This window comes from Canis lupus, chromosome 22 (genome assembly GCF_003254725.2).
Source record: "Canis lupus dingo isolate Sandy chromosome 22, ASM325472v2, whole genome shotgun sequence".
NCBI lineage: Eukaryota > Metazoa > Chordata > Mammalia > Carnivora > Canidae > Canis > Canis lupus.
In genome coordinates this window covers 44,904,616-44,926,400 of record NC_064264.1, presented here as the reverse complement: position 1 = coordinate 44,926,400, position 21,785 = coordinate 44,904,616, and the positions used below count along the sequence as shown (strand labels likewise).

General features: G+C 36.2%; 1 protein-coding gene and 1 long non-coding RNA gene across 3 annotated transcripts in view; one reads left to right on the top strand and one right to left on the bottom strand.

Annotated features, from left to right (window-relative positions):
* Window positions 1-21,785, bottom strand: part of GPC6 (glypican 6) — a 1,091,148-nt gene that overhangs the window by 467,066 nt on the left and 602,297 nt on the right. The window lies entirely within an intron of this gene.
* LOC112656071 (uncharacterized) overlaps window positions 19,666-21,785 on the top strand; it is a 31,112-nt gene continuing 28,992 nt past the window's right edge. Inside the window, exon 1 of the long non-coding RNA XR_004808338.2 lies at window positions 19,666-19,775. This is a non-coding gene — a long non-coding RNA (uncharacterized LOC112656071). The remainder of the gene's footprint in view (window positions 19,776-21,785) is intronic.

Below are 21,785 nucleotides of genomic sequence, written 5' to 3'. Positions count from 1 at the left end.
ATTGGGATCTTGTCATGTGTTGAATTTAGACCACAGAGTAGCAAACTTGACAATGAACAGATCTTTGAAATACAATGTCACCAGCATTTATTCCATCATTATCATTTATTCATCATCAGCTATTCATTATATGTCATGAAAATTTGGCAAATTGGAGATCCTTCTCTGAGCATTTGGAATTGGGACTGGAAGGTTCCAATTGCTTTAGAGGCTGGTCTCTTTTAGACAGAAGATGCTAAATCTGGAGGCATGGCATTTTCCAGTAGGTGAACTGAGTAATTGAGAAAGATGCTCTGCCAAAACCAAGGATAAGAAAGAGAGTGTGGAGGGAGGCAGGGAGAGGGGGAGAGAGAGAGAGAGAGAGAGAGAGAGAGAGAGAGATTGACCATGAGAGAGAGAGACCATGAGAGAGAGACCATGAGAGAGAAAACACTCTTTGTATTTGTTTCAGGAGTCTGGCTGCATTATTGCCCTGGAGTTCTGAGACACCCCTGCATCCTTACAATAAATTCCCCTTTTGTCTGCTAAAGTTAAAAAAAAATGGCTTCTATTGCTTGCAACCAAAGTTTTCTAATAGTAACACGTTTCTGAAGTAATATCAGAGAACTCAAAGCATTTGTTCTAAGATTCATTGATTTCTAATTTTCTGATATCCTTCAGAGGAATAAAGTATGACTTACAAAATCACCATTTGTGAGTGAGATTCTTCACAAACCTTTTTGGTTCTTTATTATGGTCTTTGACTGCTTATTCTTCTCTTTGTCTGGGTCTCTTTCTGCTTATTTAAGGCTTCATGGAAAGGTTTATCCCATTTATCCAAAACTACAGGAGAAGAGGCAAAACTACAGTTTGAATCCAGTTCCTTGTGGATTTCAGCACTGTTTTTCCCCACTATGCCATCACTGCCATACATGCTACAGTGGAAAAGATGGGGAAAAGAATTTTTCCCTCATAATCTGCAGAGTCAAAAATATGAGTTCTTAGAAAAGATGAACAGAATTCTAAAAGTAAAGATAAAAATGACATTAACATTTTGCTAGTTCAAAAAATTTATTACCATCCCAAAGAGTATAATATTTTTACTAGCTCACTCCCCAAACTGAATCATATTTTCCCCTCTTTCTGACAGATCTGATAGGGTATCTTCTAATCTGTGTGGATGATCATATCACTAATGGGATGATAGCCCTTTGGGGTGTAGATGTGGCTTCTGACCAATTGTGACCAGCATCATTTACCACCATAATTTCTTTTTTCTTTTAAGATTTTATATATTTATTCATGAGAGACACACACACACAGAGGCAGAGACATAGGCAGAGGGAGAAGCAGGCTCCCTGTGGGAGCTCGATGTGAGACTCAATCCCAGGACCCTGGGATCACAACCTGAGCCAAAGGATGCTCAACCACTGAACCACCCAGGCATCCTACCACAATAATTTCTTATAAAGATACTCTTTTCCCTTTGCAGCTGTTGTAGCTTTTTGCAAGGATTGTTTCTATCCACAGTCCTACTCTTTAACCTCATAATCTACCCGAAGTCTTTGTTTAAAATGAGTCCTGTCATTTCTGCTTACTGCATACCAGGGTAATCTGTCAGATGCGATGCTTTCCCAGCATTCCATGGCTATGCTCCATTTTCTGAGGTAGTTTGTATAAACCTCCTCTTGGTCATTGCACTTAAGCTCATCCTGTAACAGCTGTTTGGGTAGCCCACTGTCATCCATATTCTCTGCTTGGACAATCCCGATACACTGTTATGACAAGTATCGCTTTAAACTATTAATCAACACAAAATGTGCAAAACTTAGTGTTAAGGACAGGATGTGCTCTTCGTGATTTGCTTGGAGGGATGATGGGATACATAGGAAAAGACAATGCAGGAGCAAAAGGAGTGTTTTTAATAAGCAATCACGAAACAACTCATGGGGAATGTAGGAAATGAACTTGGTTTAAAAGCTGGGTAGAGTTTTTAAAAATGGGTGGTGGGGAGAGGGGGTATTGGAGGGGACCTGCAACAGCTACTGCTCATGGAAAACTCATGATGTTCCAAACCCTGTCCTAAAGATTTTGTATGCATTATCTCCATGAATTCAGACAGCAAATTATTAAGGTTTGTATTAATATTTTTCTCCATTTTTATGGATAAGCAGGAGAGACTCATAGAAGTTATTTATTCAAGTGGAGGAACAGAAATTCAAATACAGAACTTTCATGCTCTTAAACTGTAGGTTATAGTAAATAGTCTGGGCAAAGATATAGAGGAAGAAATATGACAATCATATTTCAGAGTTTTGGAATAGAAAAAAAAAGTAAACTTGGATTTGCAGTTGATATTACTGCAGGCAATGGGATGGATGCCTTTGGAAATCCCTGGGGAGGGTAGGGATATGATGAAGGAATGGTTTAGAAAACCCAAAGGAAAGGGGCACCTGGGTGGCCTCAGTGGTTGAGCGTCTGCCTTCCACGCAGGTCATGATCCTGGGGTCTTGGGATCGAGTCTCACATTGGGCTCCCCACAGGCAGCCTGCTTCTCCTTCTGCCTATGTCTCTGCCTCTCTCTTTGTGTCTCTTAGGAATAGGTAAATAAAATATGAAAGAAAAAAAGGAAGGAAGGAAGGAAGGAAGGAAGGAAGGAAGGAAGGAAGGAAGGAAGGAAGGAAGGAAGGAAGGAAGAAAGGAAGGAGAAAGAAAGAAAACCCAAAGGAGAAAAATTACTGGTTATGAAGATCAGTTAAAAATAGAGTTTATATATATATGAATACTTGTCAAAACACTGGGGTTGATGTAGGAAGAGAAAGAAAGGAAAAGATGTTTGGTCTACTAAAAAGGACAAACTAAAGGCTTGTTTTTCCATGATAAGAGGGCTTTTGTCCTACCAAACAGTCACCCAGAAGGTTTAGACTTTGTAAGAAATTGGTCTGAGAACAAATGAAGTATTTAAAAAGAAAGAAGAAGAAAGAAGAAAGAAAAAAGAAGAAAGAAGAAAGAAGAAGAAGAAGAAGAAGAAGAAGAAGGAGGAAGAAGAAAGAAAGAAAGAAAGAAAGAAAGAAAGAAAGAAAGAAAGAAAGAAAGAAAGAAAAAGAAAGAAAGAAAGAAAAAAAGACTGAAAGGTATATTTTTAAAGATTTTATTTATTTTAGAGAAAGAGAGAGAACGCAAGTGGGGTGCGGAGTAGAAGGAGAGGGAGAATCTCAAGCATACACTCCTCTGAGTGCCGCGGGGCTCCATCCCAGGACCCTGAGATCATGACCTGAGCTGAAATCAAGAGTCAGACACCCAACCAACTGAGCCACCCAGGCGGCCCATGATATATTTTTAAAATAAGCCTGTCCCCAGTGTTTTACTCTACCTTCCACCCCTCACCTTAAAATGATCTGTTGAATTTTAGGAAAAAAAAATTTCACTTCACTTAAAAAAGAGTGTGGCTATAAATATAAAAGCAGACTCCTTTCAAATACTTAGTAAAGTCTAAAGGAAGAAGCAGAAACACGTGAATTCCTTTTTGTTTTATTTTGCTCCCCACAGTTTGCAAACAAATGATTCTAGTACTTGTTTTTTGTTGTTGTTGTTGTAGAGTATATTTCAGTTGATTTGGAAGTTGGGCTTCTAAGTATAGAAATCAAATTTGGGGTTCTTACCAGCAATGTCTATGATGTTGTTGGCCAGTTAGTCCATTGCTCATTTTGATTAATTTTTTAAATTGAAAAAATATGCATAGAGATCTTATCTCAGGAAAGACACACTTCCATTTTCAATGAATATTTGGGATAGGAGTTTTAGAAAAGGACTGGGGAGAATGTTTTCCATTAGGTATGATCAAGAACTGGGGTAGAACTGCTGGGCTGATCTGATAAATACAGTTGTACATGAGATTTCTCCCTCTTAAAATACTATTCACGGTTCTCCAACTCTGAGACTCTACTCACTACAATCCAGCTTACAGTGGATTTTAAAAATCTTTGATTTCTTTTTCCCACACCATCTTTATGTGCCCTTAATGTTTTTGCATACCGATACCTCTTTTGCATTTCTCTTTACACTGCATCCAAGTTTTACCAAATATTATAAACTTTCCGTAAATAAAACCTTTGTGAAGAAAATTGGCATAATACTTCTGAATAAGTAAGTTATGACTACAACTCTTTCACTCAGATCAAAGAGCAGCAGAAAAATGTGAAGGTTAGGGAAGAATACAAGATTTGTCAACTTTCCATTTTTAAACATCTGGTCACTTCTTTCTGTAAGAGTTGTAATATGGTGGCAGGGGGAGGGGGTACAGGCAACATGTATGTTTTCATTAAAAAATGTATTCTGTGTTTTCAGGTGTTTCCATGTCATTTTTGCCTTATGACCAAAGCATTTCACCTCCCTTGAGACTCAACAGCAGAAAGAGAGTCTAGAAATTTGGGTCAAATTGTGAGGGAGATGAAAAATGAATCAATCACTAGACCATCTAAAAAAGATATGAAAGAAGCCAACAAAATGTATGGCTTTGTATGTGCTGCAAACTATCAGCCTTAATTATGATTCATGAGGCCATTCATTTTTAAATCTGAAAGTTAACAGAATGATGATTTTTAATTGGCCACTGAAGATTCTTAAATCGCTTATAAAAATAAGCAAGAACTTAAATCCTACAGATAGTTCCAGAAAATAAAGGGATAGTTCCAGAAATTAGGACACAAATTTCATCAGGAATCTATGATCCAGAGTTGAGGGTAAAGATGTCTGTATGGCTACATAAATTATTTTCGGAAGTAAAATTGATGTACTATTCCAACTGTTAGAGACTGGTGATACTATTTATCCTATAAATTTATTTAATTTATTGTTTTTCAAACTACTTGATTAACCTGTAAATTCCATATAATTGGAAACATGGTTTCGAAGCATGGTTGTCTGATCCACATTCCTTAATTAACACATGTTGTCCTAATATTTATATTCACTAGACAAATAATTTGATTTTTTCATTTCCTCCAAGGTCTTGACAGACACAAAGACAATTGAGGGCAGATGGAACTGGTTGCATGGGGTTGCATGTGAAATGACCTCTTCAGGCCTTTTTATTATCTTACAGTTTTCCAACAATCACGTTGTTTATGAAATCATCTTCAGTTAAAATTTTACTGCCAACCACTCCTCTTTCCAAACTTTCTTCTAGTTCCTGTTTACAATACATGCGTTTATTCATTCTCATTAAACATCTAATGTAATCCAGGCAATCTATGCCATATTTGTTTATATCCCTGTTTCCTGGATATGCCCAACTTAAGTCTTGCTGCATATTTTTTTCCCCTCCTTGCCAATTCCTTTCCATCCTCTCCATAGAATTAACTCTCACCCAGCCTTCAAGAAATCAGTGCATTTCCCTCAAGTTCAACTTTTGTTTCTGACCACCCTAACTCACAGTGATCTCGGCCACTCGATCCAAGTCACTTTTGTACTGACCTCTATAATTAGTGCCCTCTTTCCTTGTTATTTAACTTTCTTGTCAAACATGTCTCATTAGCCTGCAAGTTGGCAAGATCCGTGTTAGGAACCCTAGCAAGTACTTTCCACACAGCTCTGAACACAATGAATATTTAGTGCTCTAAATTATGGGTTGAATGGAAGAAAGATTGATTAAATGGCTGACTGACTTACAGTGAAGGAATGGGTCTCACTGGTTGCCCAGAAGTCATCAAAGCACAGAAATTATGTCAGGAAGGTTAAGGGAAGCAAGCTATTTCCCAAAGGGGTGAAAAAATATGGCACAAGAGACTTCCTTTTATTCAGTATAATGAATACAATAGCAATGTTGAAGTCTCAAAGGATCTGGCAGCCAGCTATTTTGGAATTGGTCGCCAAACTCCCCGAGCCTGCTACAATGAAAACTTGATCTAAACTGGATAAGATGGAATCATAGACAAATTGTTATGTAGCCGGAACTTCCCCCAAACTTGCATGCTCCTCACTGCAGATAGGTTGCAGGATCCTCTCCCCACCAAAAGGAGTTGATGAAGACCATGGTTACAACACATTTTGCACCTGGGAGACACAGGTGATGACGAAGCATAAGATGGATGTTAGACATAAGAAACAAATTATACCTATATATAGCATATATATAGCATATTACATATGAACACACATGTGTGTATATTACAGAAATACACATCCCCCAAAATCTCCTGTCTCTAGAAACGTAGATGGTGTAGCCCATGCAACAGACCTCCCTCACTGTAAACACACTTGCCCTCCTCTCCCTGACTCACCTAGGCTTGTACTTCTTAAACTCTGCTCTGTGTCCGCTGTCCTGCCTAATCCCACTCTGTCCTACCTAATACTTGGCCATTTTTTTTTTTTACAACCTATTTAATTCCATTGGTTTATAGCTGAGGAAAATGTCTCCCAGATAACATTTAAACAACAGATTTCACTGTCTTAACAACAAAAACAGAGACAGTCTGGAGATTCGGAAAAAAGCACTTCTAACGCTTGGAAATTGATTTGGATATTTTGCTAGTTTTGTCAACTCTTTAGTCAAACTGGACAGTCTGCTGATCCATTTGTTTAGACATAGGACTAGCCTCCTTTCATTCTTTAGGCCAAAATAGGCTTCGCACACACTTTTATCCATCTAGCCTTCAAGGAAAGATTTCCAAGGCAAAGGCAGGACTCTTGACTCATATGCTTCCCTAACATGTGCCACTCTCCTTTTTTATAACACGATTACTTTTATGATTATTCATTTATGACTTTTTCCTATATTGTAAGCCCATAAGGTCAGGAATTGTGTTGTCTTCCTCACTGTGTGACCTTAGTGCCATTTTAATGTCAATATAGTAATCAATAAATACAATGAAGGCTGAATGAATAAAAGAGCATTCTGAACTCAAATTTAAGTCATCATTATGAAACTAGACCATATGATTCGATAAGAGTCTCTAATCTCTGAATACTCAAGAAAGACAATCTTCTTGTCTTACAATTTTTTGGATGTGTAATTGTAGTATATTAACAAAGAATACCTCTACATAATAGAGAACCCCATTCCAAACAACATTTTGCCGTTTACACTTGCTGTATCTCTCTTATTTGTTGTGAAATGTCCACTGGAGTTTTAGATTATATTGGTGTAAACAAAGCAAGGATAGAATTGGGAATGGGAAAATTTTAATTAAATCTGTGGAGGAAAAATCCTTTGAAAGAGTAATAGGGAATTTTTTGGCAAGGTAGGCTCTTAAGCATTTTTGAAGAAACCACATATTTTCCCACAAAAGCAGTCAGTCATCTGACAGTTGTGTCTCCATCCTCCTGGATGGTTTTTAAAGAGAAGAATGGGAGTCTAGTGTCATGTAGCAAACACTGTGAGCTCTGAAAGAGTCATTGCACAGGCTGCACCATTTAATAAGGTATATTCAATCTGGAACATACAAATATATGTTTTTAACATGTAAGAGAAAAATTAATATAGGATTCTGCTGTGAATCTGAAGAGGCTACACTTATAAATCCTTTATTAATTGGGATATACTGTAGTTACATTATAAGCTTTTTTGTGCTCTTTAAATAAGGAAATATGATTTTGCTGAAAAGGAATACAGTTAAAGTCCTTAATGGTAAGGAAATCTGTAAACAAGAATGACAAGTCTCGGGGCACCTGGATAGCTCAGTCAGTTGAGCAACTGACTCTTGTTTTTAGCTCAGGTCATGATTTCAGGGGTCATGGGATGGAACCCTACATCCAGTTCCATGCTCAGTGGGAAGTCTGTCTAAGATTCTCCCCCTGGTCTTTCTCTCTCTCTCTCAAATAAATAAAGCTTTTTTTTTTTTTTTTTTTTAAGAATGAGAAGTCTTAAACCCATACTTCACCTAGTCTCATTTTTTTTTTACACTCAGTCTCATTTTGATGGCCTTAATAATTGGTTATGATCTCTAATAGACCTATATATAGGCATTCAGAAATATTATTATGTCTCTATTTTTATTTCTCTTGTAGTTTCCAAGATTTATTTCATATTCTCATTACTCTGTCAATTTTTAAAGATGACTGAGCCAATAGATAGTCACATGAAATGAAACTGGTGTGTGGAGAAGAGGCTAACGGGAAACATTATTTTGTTTCTTTCAATATCAACTCAAGGTATAAGATGGAAAAAAATATTGATTTCCCTCCTTTCCGTGCTACCCAACTTAAATGGTCCATAGGTAGCATTCCTCTGATACTGGACCATAATATTTACATATTAAACTACACATTTTCCTGCTACACATTTTTTATCCATCTCTGGGGAAACATTGCTTCAAAAGTTTCTTAGGGCTGTACTCTCCCCTCTGCTTGTTCTAGTTCATACTAGACATTTGAATTCATAAATAAGAAGGAAATATCTGAATCAAAGGATTTAAAAATGTGGTTGCCATAAGGGTGGGGCAGGGGCTGAAATAGTGAAGGAGGATTTAGAGGCCCAAACTCACAGCTAGAAAATAAACAAGTCATGGATGGGGATGAAAAGTACCGAATAGATTTTTTTTTAAATAGTTCCCTGTGTTTTATTCAAAACTCAACTTCTGGGGGGATTAGTCCTATAAGAAAATCTTGACTTAGAGGTGGAAAAAGTCTGTGTGGATTAAACATTTTTCCTGCTATACAATATTTATCCATGTCTAGCAGGAGGAAAAAAAAAAAAAGGTGTTTTATAATTTTGGTGGGAAGCGTTTTCTCCCCTGAAAGCATTGTTAGAGAATTTGATAAGGTTTAAAAAGTTTGAGCGCAAATGTCAAACCTGAATCCATTCATCAGATTGTACCTGTGGGTGGTTATGTTGTGATAGGGAATCTTTTATTCCAGAATAGTAAAAGCTGGTTACTTTTCCATAATATTATCTTTAAGGTGGCATGTGCAGGTGAAATTAGTTATTTGGTTTCACAGGAAAGCAAGATATGGCCTGATTTAAACAAATCTGGAAAACAGCATGGCTTCTATAAATGAACCTGCCATTAAATAGGTGTGCTGGGGGGCAGGGAATACCAAAGGAAGAAAAAATACTAAAAATTAGTACAGTTTTTCCATTGCTTCTCTTTTTACTTGAGTCAGTTCCCAAGCAAGACTCCCATTTAATTTAAAGAATCCTTTAGAGTGTACCCACATTGATAGCCAGAATGAAGTGGCTCCTCAAGGAAACATAATGTTTGTAATCTGCCTCTATTTCTGTAGCCTATTTACCTCATAAAGCCTGACAGATGACTGCATAGCACAGCCTCAAATTCATGCAGGGTTCATAGCAAAAACTCTGGTGTGAACATCAGTAACATACACACACACACACACACACACACTTACTGTGAGATGTTGGTGTGGAAGAGTATGTCTTAAAAGTGAAAGTGCTTTCTCTCAGCATTATGAAGGTTATAAACCACTCTATATGTGTTCGATAACTTTAAAATATTGCCCAAAGGATGGCCAAAAAATAGGTATTTCAGAATAAGATTATCATAAATCAAAAGCTGGGAGTTCAAGTGGGAAGCCAAGATAACACATTGTTTTATATACTCATTAAAAAACGGGGGTTCCATTTGAATTTTTACGTAATATTAATGCATTAGTATAAACTGGTGATCCTTGATGGCATTTTCATTTCTCAACCTATGAAAGTGTTTGCAGTGAATGTAAGTAAAAGCTACAAATTCATGTCATGGTATTCATATGAGGGGAACGCCACCACCACCAATCTTCTCTGAATAAATGTCAATAGTCAAGCAAACTGGTGGTTATAGATAAACATAAGGTAAAGCGTGGAACAATGTTATTACAACATTGATCAGAATTATTTCACCCAACTATCCATAAAAATAGCATAAATTTATTTTTATTTTATATACAGTTTTTAGTTTTCCATAATACCTGTGTAGAAAACAGTTTGAAGAACATACGTCAGATATATGAGCTTAACTGTACAGAACTTATAAAGTGATAAGGAATTTATTTGACAAAATAAATGATTTAGTCTGTATTAGTCATCTTGGGTGGCTACATACACTGTAATCTCATGATGAGGCCACTATTAAAACAAGCATGGGACTTCTCTTCTGGAATTCTTTTGGAGCCTGATATAACTATGGATTAGAATATTCATAGAAGCAAAAGTATGTCCGTTTAGTAATAAATTTCACTTTTGCCATCAGCTAGAAGGTATATGAAGACAGTTAAACTTATTCTGATTTTTCAGGATGTGAGACTGATTTTCTGGCTATGACCGGAGACCATGTAAGCACACTGAAGAATTATGATCAAAGCAGAAATCCGGGCAAAATGACAGCTTAGTAGATTCCTCGAGGATATCCCAAGTCCAGAAATCTGGGGAAAACATATGCAGCAGACACTTAGTTGTCCAGAAGAAGCCACGAAATAGTCATTCAATTTATTATTGAAGAGTGGTATCATTAGAGTGAACAGAGGGTGTTTGTGGTGTTTGCCTTTCTGTCAAAGGCACGAAATACATGCCATCACTGGGTTTGTCTTCCTGTCTAAAGCATCCAGGATTTATGTGGGCTGCACATGGACAGTTGTCCTGGATGGAGGAAAAGGTAGAAGGACTCAGAAAATGGCAGTTGAGAGATTCCTGGATGGCTCAGTGCTTGAGCATCTGCCTTTGGCTCGGGTGGTGATCCTGGGGTCCTGGGATTGAATCCTGCATCAGGCTCCCCATAGAGCCTGCTTCTCCCTCTGCCTATGTCTCTGTCTCTGTCTCTCATGAATAAATAAATAAAATCTTTAGGAAAATGGCTATTGGAAGCTGCTTCTACAGGAGGGTTGTATCTTGGGTTTTGGAAAAAAAAAAAGGTGAGGTGCTCTGCTGCTAAAATTGAAATATGATGGAAAAACTAATTTAGGGCAAGCCCTATATTTTAGAGATGGCAACAAAAGGAAAATAACCAGTCAGTGAAGAGAGGGAGTAAAAAGAAAGCCCAGATCTTTGACTTTTTGACCTATCCTTTTTCTACCAGACGCTGATTTCCACATAGCCTTTGACAACATGCATCATGAAATTCTTGTGGATGAGTAGAAGAAATGTCAGCTGACTAACAGTGATGTTAGATGGACTCACAGCTGATGGGGACAACCTGACTGCCACACAAGAAGACAGCCTTGTCTACTGCATCAGGAATTAGGGAGAGAACTCAGTTCTTGAAATGTCCCTATTGTCTTTCTATCAAATGTAAAGAATGCTCACCAAATTTGTACAGTACATGGGACGGAATGCATCTGATGAATAAACAAGAATTTCTAATGTGCTGAAGTACTTCAAAGTAATTAAATGACTGAGAAAAATATTTTTGGTGAAAAAATTTCAGAATAAAAATAAGCTAACAGTTATACTCATGTTCAACTAATCATTGCACAAATAAAATACGTAAAAGACCTGATTTTATAGGGGCTAGAAAAAGACCGTAGTTTCAGTTGTGGGCAAACTGCATGCAATAGTAGAGCCAATACGTTGATCCTAAATTTCTAATACAACCAAACGAAGCACAAATAGGTTACTTTAGATATTTCTACATCACTGATCATTTTTTTTTTTTTTGAAAAAGCAAAACAAATTTTTTTTTTTTGACAGACTGGCAAACATCAAAGGAACTGTAATCATCAGCATTGGCAAATGTTGGTTATTTCTTATGCACTGCCGATAGCAGCATGACAATACGCATTAAACACTTTAGAAGAGTATATACTTTTGACATTTTACATTTATAAATTTAAATTTAAGACTTTGTCCTAAACAAATGATTATAAATACATTCAAATATGTTTGTGCAATGATGATTATCCAGAGTGCTGTTTAAGACAATAGCAAATAGAAAACAGCCTTACTAACCAGTTCATAGGGAAAAGGGTGAGTAGCTTATGAATGCATATCTCTTTAGTGAAATACTATATAGATTTTCAGAGCCACTATTCAAATTAAATTTTGATTTATGAAAATGCACAGAGGTTAATGATATGTTGTTGAGTGAAGAAAGGTTACAGAAGAATGAGTTATATGAAATCTTTTCTGTCTCTTGATATCTATACGAATATTGTATTATCATACAGCATGTGCATTTTAAATATAAAACGTTGTTATGTCAAAAATGCTGATTGTGTTTAGTTTCTTTTATTTTTTATGGCAAATTCATTATTTGTGCAACTGAAGGGCAAAATGAATTTTTAAACAAAGAGATAAGTGTTAAGAGAATTAGAAAAATCACCTATGAACCATGTTTAATTTCAGGTCCATAATAACAAAATATTTAGTCCTTTCCCTGATTATTAAAACCATATATATTCATGAAATAATATTTAGAAAATGCACAAAAGGTTAGTTAGGTATATATATATCTCTGATTTTCAAAGTGCTATCATTCTGACTACCCATCAGGCAGGCAACTGCCACTCTTTTTTGGAATGTTTGTGTTGGGGCCTCTCACACGCATGTTCACTTCAGGCTAAATATTAGTGGGATTTATAGATGTGCTTTTTCAAAATATGGGGCTAGTTTAGCATGTACATAAATGATGGATGGAGAAGGTGTACACGTTTTTAAGAAACAACTAATTTTAAGTAAATTGTGTAGAGATGAAATTTCTGGAGTCCTCCACCTGTTCTAATTCATTGCCTTGAACAGCTGGTGACCAGAGCTGTATTTCTGCATGGGGGAGACTTGGTTTAGCAAATCTTTCTCTCAGGGATAAAGGGCTATGAAGGAGAATCAGCGAATTGCATGGTTGAGGTGCAGCTGCAAATTTAAAGGTAACTTCTCCTGAGATTCTGATATTAGTAGATATAAAGGATAAAAAGCAAAAAATCTCATGTAAACTCAAAAAAAAAAAAAGGGAAAAATAACTTGTTAGCAGTTGACTTACAGGATAAAACACTCTCCATGACATCAGCATGTTTGCTTTTTTTTTTTATTACTATTTTAAGTACTTTTTAAATAATAAAATACACTGGCAGGGTGCACTATGAACATCAAAGTTTAGGCAGATCAATTGAAAGTGTAGTATGATCATTAATAGCCACTTGAGAATGTGTGTTTTTGATTATTAATTTTACTTTTAGGTTTTAATTTTTAGAATTTTTCATTCTTTTTCCTATCCCTTTGTATTTCTACTATGTCCGTATGTTTGTTAGTCTTTTTCACTGTTTTGCATTTTTTAACATGTGTCACTCACATGAAAGAATCTAGTGAGGTAAATTTACCTAACAAGGAACACATGCCTCACTAACACTTTTAGATTTCTACATTATTTTGAAATTTTTCCAATTAAATGAATAAACTATTGTAACACAAAAACAAAAACACAACATTTAGTGATCAAGTAACCGAGTCTCTCTTATTAGTGCTAGAGAAAGAAAATTCCAGAAAGTATGGGGATTATGTAGCAGAGGAAAAGAATAAGGAAATTTTGTCTCCACAAAAATATGACTTTTTATAAGCAAATTTAAGTAAAATTAATAGCTGGAAGCTACAAACCCACTTGTAATGTGCTACCTATGAAAGTACTCTGGTATGAATTACTGATGGGCATCACGCATAGAGACCATATACACAGATAAGCTTATAGAACAAAAGTTAAAAAAAAAATTTGGCCCACATTCTACATTTTCACCTTAGAATCATCCCACTTAGTAGTCTTTTAGGCAAAAACAAAAGTGTTTTCTTTTAAGCTCTCTTAACTAATATAATAATCTATACGTATCTGTCTTTGAATCAAAACTGGACCTGCAAACTCAGTCACGGATCCATCAACAGATACTTTTGATCCTGCACAGTAAATAATTCACTAAAGGTATACAAAGCCATGAGCCAGTTCCTTATCCGAATAGTCTGTAATAGAGTAGATAAGACACAAATAACTGTAATGTAACCTACAGAGTAAGTACCATACAAGAGATATGAATAAAGCATCCTGGGAGTTTGGAAAAGGAAGAGATTAGTTCCAGTGGAATACAATAATCTACTGTTGGCATGGAAACCATCAGGAACTGCAACAAATATTTGGGACATGGCCTGTGGAGTCATAGATGCCTGGTTCTGTAAGACAGACAGCCAACATATGTGAAAGCACTTCGGTCACTGAAGTGATAACTGCTTTTCCTGTAATCATCTCAATTTCCACATGCTTTAGTGTCTCTGCCAAAGCCATCAAAATTTTTTTTCTGTGTAAGATTCTTTTTTAATTTCATGTTTCTACAGGATGGTATGGCCATATCTACAGACTTTGCTGAATTACTGGCTTTATCAGAACAGCAGAATGAGTGGCTTATTGATAGAAGTAAACCATTGTAGATCACTCTTAGATATTGGCAAGAGGCACAGATTACTCTTTAGAGAGTGACTCCATGCGGCCATCACAGACACCTCAAAGACACAGAAAAGGAGACTGCAAGTGGCAAATATGTCCCTGTAGGTCTGGGAAATGAGGAGACCTCTCACTTTTCATTGCTTCTGCAGGTTTAAGATGAGAACAAGTGCTCAACAGAAAATGAAGGTTTTCTTCTCTCCTACAAAGTTGTCTTGATTTTAAAGTACCACAAATACCCAAGACAGAGAAAACTTAGAGATATCCAGCACATGTTGTAAACGGGGCAGGGGGGAGCCTATATTAAAATTCTGTTAAAAAGCATTATTTGTTCCCTTGATTATAATCATAGCCCCATAAAAATCTCGTTTCCTTTCCAAACCTGGTGAGTAATATGGTTATTAGATTTACATTAACTGAGCACTATCAATGTGTTTCTAACCACAAAAATTGCTTCGATTATCCTCTGCCAAGTGGAAGGATGGAAAATAATTCCTTAGAAAAAAAGCCAGGGGCTATATTTTTAAATTGTTTAGAAAACAACAACAACAACAACAATACACCCCTCAAGGCCTCCTTATTATAGACAGGAGCAATTGACAAGCTGTATTAAAGTGAGAAAGCTGTGTTATGAATCAAGAAGAAGCGAATAATGTATATACAAATGTTTCATGAGCCATCCAAATCGATGCTAACCCACTCCCCTTATTAGGATCTTGAGATAGCCAACCGCTTTTTTAAAATTAAGAAGTGACAAGCAGTGCACAAGAAAATGAATATCATAATTTATTTGATGTCATTTTAATGGATTCAATTTACTTTTTCCTTTTTTGCCAGTGTTGAGTTCAATTGTAGATGATAAGTCTTGGCTATTATTGTAAATATATCTTTTGTGCTCAAAATTACTTACAAAATGCTAATCAGGCTTATTTCCTGCTCTGTTCTATTAGCTTAGCCCTTGAAAGCATAGTTCCCAAGATTTAGAGACAGTTTTTGAATAGTCAAGACCTCCCTATGGCACTGGGAAATTAAATTTGGTTTCTTTCCTGCTATTGCAGAATGCTTATTCCATCAGGAGTAATTTACTCTAATTAGGGGCTATGTGTTCTGAAAATATAAGTATTTCTCTCATGAAAAATTTAATGTTGTGTAGTTTTTATGTTCCTGTCAACTTCAAGAAGAAACTTGTGACCAAAAGCATCTGATAGAAGAATATCTTGTACCTCAGAGGAGGCCCAGGGGAGACTTCTGGGTGTTCAGATGGCAGGGTACTCTAATTAGTTATCAGCCTACACATTCTAGCCACATGACCAGATAATTGCACAGTGTTTTCCAAGTCTAATCTGTCTTCTGTACATTGTAGGAATTGACATTGTTTTTAACCTCCCTGTCACAAAGTAACCTTCTCCAAGAGGAAGTCTCTTGAAGCCTAAAAGACACACCACTAGGCATAGTATCTGAAAAAACTGCTGAAGCCTTCATAGCTAACGGTATATTCAGAGGTCTTAGAAAATAACCTGCTAAATTTGAAAATACAGATGACTGCTATATCTGAGATGTTTATTTTTTTGTACTTCTATGATATCCTTGAGATGCATAAAACAGGCTGTTAATATCTTTTACTTTGTAAATGATGAGAAGTTGACCAGGCAAAGTGCCCTCAGCTTGGAAACAACTGATCAAAAATCATGTACCATCTCTGTTGACCTCTCTAGTCTGTGCCATTGTAGTAAGTACTAAAATAACCAAAACCAAAGAAACATAAAACCGAAAAGGACTTTGTACAATTGACTCACAAGATATATTTTAAGGTATCTTTGCTTTTGTTTTGGTGTCAATTGCTTTAAACAGGTCACACGAATTGGGATGCACTGTTGACCATGAGCCTCAACTCACCATCAGGATGTCCTGGTGCTCATCTTAGTAGTACGATAGTTCATCCCCATTTCACAGAAGAGAACACTGACGCTTACAGGGTTACGTGCCCAAAGCCATATAACAGCTGAATGCCAGGTCAGGGACAATAGGTCTGTCAGACTTTCTACCATTATGAGAGTTGCCAGTGAGCATTGGATTCTGATTCAGTTCTGTTCACTAAAGGGCCAATTGCATTATTAGTTTTAGACAGAAAATTCTGCTCCCTTTAAAATCAATTGGGATTTTTCTCAGTTCTACATTGTAAGGAACCTAAACTGATTATTAAGTCTAAAATTATGTCTGGCTTGGGGGCCCCATCTTTCATAAATTCAATGAGACTGTATCCGTTTTGCAACTACAGATTCAGAAATCATATCATGGGTTCACCAATCCAATTTCCCACAGAGGCTCTTTAAAAAACAAAACAAAACAAACAAAACAAAACAAAACAATTACTGAAGTGTTGCTATGATTTCTCCTAAATTACGTTTACTCCTAAGGTCAATATAGCTTTCTTCACTGTTAGGAAGTATCAGTGTCAGTGAAATTTTCGAATGCAGATCCTATATAGCACATTAAGATAGAATTATCTCTGGGACGCCTGGGTGGCTCAGCAGTTGAGCGTCTGCCTTTGGCTCAGGGAGTGATTCCGGAGTGCCAGGATCAAGTCCCACATCGGGCTTCCTGCATGGAGCCTGCTTCTTCCTCTGCCTATGTCTCTGCCTCTCCTTCTCAGTCTCTGTCTCAAATAAACAAATAAATAAAATCTCCTTTTTTTTGTAAAGATAGAATCATCTCAAATTCAGTCATGAAAAATTCCAGTGGGTGCAATCTCTATGTTCATCAACTTTCCTTCTCCAACTCTCTAGTTTCCTATTAATTTATTCATAAGAATTTGATTCAAAAGTGTTAATATTTTTTGAGATACATACATAAACGCAAACCTACTGTTTATTTTTTTAAAGATCTTATTTATTTATTCATGAGAGGCACACAGAGAGAGAGAGGCAGAGACACAGGCAGAGGGAGAAGCAGGCTCCATGCAGGGAGCCTGACGCAGGACTCGATGCTGGGTCTCCAGGATCACACCCCAGGCTGAAGGCCGTGCTAAACTGCTGAGCCACTGGGGCTGGCCATAAACCTACTAACTGTTATGTTGATCACTCTTAACTGTATTTATTCAAGTTCAATTACATTTATTATATTTATCATTTGCTTTGGTGTTTTCACCTTAAAAAATTATTACCTTAAAAAATAAAAACACAATTATATTTAGTGATTTAAATGAGTGTATTTGACGGCAAATAATCTTCAGGTTATGCATGGCATCACTTGTGTTGACTGTGTTTAAAAATATGATTGCATAATTTTAGAACATGTTATTTGTGGCATCTGATTTCTAAATAGATAACCAGTGTTTAAGGATACATATATTTACTTACATTTGGACTCTTCCTCTTTGGAAACATGCATTCTTGTTTTTCTTGAATTGAAGTGAGAGGGGAACTATGTAACATGCCAATATGCACACAATTACATAGGTAATTAATTTAAATGTGATTCAGTGGTTCAAATTTTTTTAATACAGTTAAAGCTGGTTAAAACATGTGTTACAATGGAATATTACTCAGCCATTAGAAACAACAAATACCCACCATTTGCTTCAACGTGGATGGAACTGGAGGGTATTATGCTGAGTGAAGTAAGTCAATCGGAGAAGGACAAACATTATATGTTCTCATTCATTTGGGGAATATAAATAATAGTGAAAGGGAATATAAGGGAAGGGAGAAGAAATGTGTGGGAAATATCAGAAAGGGAGACAGAACATAAAGTCTCCTAACTCTGGGAAATGAACTAGGGGTGGTAGAAGGGGAGGAGGGCGGGGGGTGGGGGTGAATGGGTGACGGGCACTGAGGGGGGCACTTGACGGGATGAGCACTGGGTGTTATTCTGTATGTTGGTAAATTGAACACCAATAAAAAATAAATTTATTATAAAAAACATGTATTCCACATATAATAAAACCAAATATAATTTAAAATTAATCATATTATTTCTGTCTTCTAGGGTTGCCTATTGGTCTGACTAGAATTGAAGTTTAAGGAGCAAATTTCCAACATCTGATCAAATTTTATTGGTGAAATAGTACTGGGATAAAAATAGGGAAAGGAACAAAACAAAAATCAATGCTGAGAGAAGCTCAAAATGGCAATACATGAATATCAAACTAATCTACAAAAGTCATCCCATGCCTGTCAATCAATGTTAAAGCTGGAAATTGCATAGAACCATGCAATGAAGGAGACTTCAATTTCAATTTTAATAGGTTGTCTACTTCACCCCAGTTCCATGAGCCATCACTCAGAACAAGAGAGAAACATTCAGAGTTTATATGATGCATCACTATAGCCAAAACATTTCAAGGTCAGAAGAAAAGTTTTCCACCTTCAGCCTCCTACTTCCCAAAAGGCTTTCATGTTGCAAAAGTTAACAGGGTGTGAAACAGCCAGGATTCCCCCTGGAAAAAGCTACTTGGCACGTTCTCCCTAGCAATAACCATATTTAGGCAATCTCATGCAAACCATTTTGGCTTTTGCATGCTCTTTCAAATTCCTTGGTATTCAAGCTTGGGTTTTTTCCTTTTCCACAACAGGATTATGGCCATTCCAGTAGATCTTCCAATTATTCTATCCACACACTCTAAAGTCCAAAACAGGAGCACATTCTAAAAGCCAGGGCAACTGTTAGAGTAAAATGTGTTAATGCTAACCGTTGGCAACACTTTTGCCTATTTAAAACACCCAAATTTTGGCTAGTCATTTTTTTTTAAGATTTATTTATTTACTCATGAGAGGAGAGAGAGGCAGAGACACAGGCAGAGAGAGAGAAGCAGGCTCCATGCAGTGAGCCCGATGTGGGACTCGATCCCCAGACCCAGGATCATGCCCTGAGTCAAAGGCAGACTCAATCGCTGAGCCATCCAGGCATCCCAGGCTAGTTAAATTCAATATTTTATTCATTCTGTGACAATGCACTGATAGCTATTTCAATAATATTCCAATTAAAGTAACTGTGCAGAAGGTTTCTACATGTTCTCATAAAAAAAAAAAAAGCAATGGTTTATCTGTATTTTCCTGTGACTAAACTCTAAGTGGATGATGAATGTATACACCAGCTGCATCACTGGCAAAAATCATCATCCCTTGACACACACAGGTGGGTTACATTTTTTTTTTCTTAATTTTACTGTCACCTTTTTCTCAACTGGTTCAATTAAGTACTTTATTATGTCCTTATAATAATATTACGGTGACTTACATTTGCTATTATCTTACTTTTTTGAAAATTCCTTTGGTATGACAATCCCAATTGTCATACACAATTCCAATGCCGACATAAAAAAATTCCAATTCTACAATTCCACTGCCAACATAAAAAAAGTGGTATTAGAGATATCAACTTAGAGTACATCATACATGAATTAATGACTTGATAAATTTTACCAATGAGGAAGCTTATATGTCTAAGGTATGGCTTAGTTGGGTAGGTATGCCTACATGAAAAATACTCCTAATAACAAAATCATTTTTCTTACTACGTAGAACTCACCAGTAATGAAAAATAGAGAATATACAACACAGACACAGTTTGGGTCTACATTCTTGTTCAAAGTCATATTATTAACAAAATTATTTTTTTCTTAGCCATCCTTCTTAATCATTTTAACCTTCCTAACCATTTTTTCCTCTCCTAATATTGCCCCAACTATGGTTTTGCCAAATATTTTTGAATGTTACATGCTTGTGGCTTATGTCTCTTGTTTTGTAAATGAAAATATGGGTATGAATGATTAAATACATAAATTTATTATCGACCATTAATTCATTCAACAGATATTTATTAATAAGCACTGTAACAAATAAGAATCAAGATTTTCACGATTATTTATAGACATATAAAATATATATAAACAGTTGTAAAGCATGGACTGAACTTGAATTGAATTGTTAAATACAAAATCTGTAACAAAAGGCACTAAAGTTCTTTGTCAGCCTGAAACATTTGTCCATGCTTATATCACATCACTTGGCATGTCACTCGGTCATGTGTCTCTTGGCACATAGTAGATGCTCAATAAATGTCTGTCTTGTAAGAAGAGGTGCAGCTAAATTACTCTGGTAACTAAGAGCCTTATCCCAGTTGGGATCATCAGAAAAAAGCTTTTGAAATGGAATTATCTCAACTGGACCTTGACACATAGAAATAGCTCTACAGTGAGCTGTTTCCTTCTTTTTTCCTCCACAGAATTTAATTTTTAATCTCTATTGTGGCAACTGCCTTATGTATATTAACCTATTTCTTTATAGGTCCAACTCCTATTCTTGAATATGTTAAATGTATTTTTCTCGATTGTTGCTCACATCTCATTAAATATTTGTATGCTTTGTAACAATATATGTATTTTATCAGAGTATAGATGATAATCATTCCAGTTATGTGTTAGGTAAATAATCTTGGATCTTTATAAGCTTTTGTTTTTCAAACAAAAGCATCATAGTGCTGATTTTTAATTTCACTAAAGATTTCACATGGAAGTAAGCACATTCCTTAAGGACTATTGAGACCTTTTTTTGGTCCCAGAAAGAAATCTATAATCTTAAACTATAATCATGACATTTAAAAATAATCACCATAGTAACATGCTTTCAAAATTTTCACCCTGCAGGAAGTTACTGCAATTTCATTTACTAATATAGTTGAATTTTGAAAGATGTTTACTTAAAATTTCCATACACATACACCTCTACATTACTGCAACCTCAGTGTTCAGTGTTAATTCCAGTCAAGCAGATGGGGTTATCTAAGCTACCTATTAATGAAGACTGCATTATGCATGTTTGACTTAAAACATAGATGGTAAACTTTATACAGGAGCTTGTGATACTGTTGTGTTTGGGGGAAATTTCTGGAACGTCTTGCTACCCACTATGCCTTATCTTATATCATATACTCTATGATATCAATTGGCCCACTTGTTTGGGAGCCTCAAAGATTTTAGAGGTAGGAAAGGGAAGTGGGTTAATGAGTACATAGTTTGTACCAGGCTGAATGCTACATGCTGGGAATTGAGAGATTAGAAAGTCCTTGAAGAACCTATGTGGCCTAATGAGGATAACAGATAGATAAACAGACAATTACATTACAGCCCATTAACCATGCTGGCAGAGTGTAAATTGATAGAGTCATTCTGCAGGGCAATTTGGCAACATAAAAGCTGTAAAAACTTGCATACCCTTTGATCCAGCCAGTCTCCTTCTAGACATCCATTTATCTCCAGGTACTTGGTTTCTTTGCCATACTTTCCCCATAACTGTACTATAATCATGCATTACTTTGCTATAATACCATAAATTGTCTAGTTTGGAAACTGAGAAATGCAGGTTGGACAGAAGAGGAGGAAGATAATAAATGAGGTTGTTGTAAAATTGGGAATCTTAGGGAATTCTCCTGGGATTTGGATTTTCTTTAAGGAAGTAG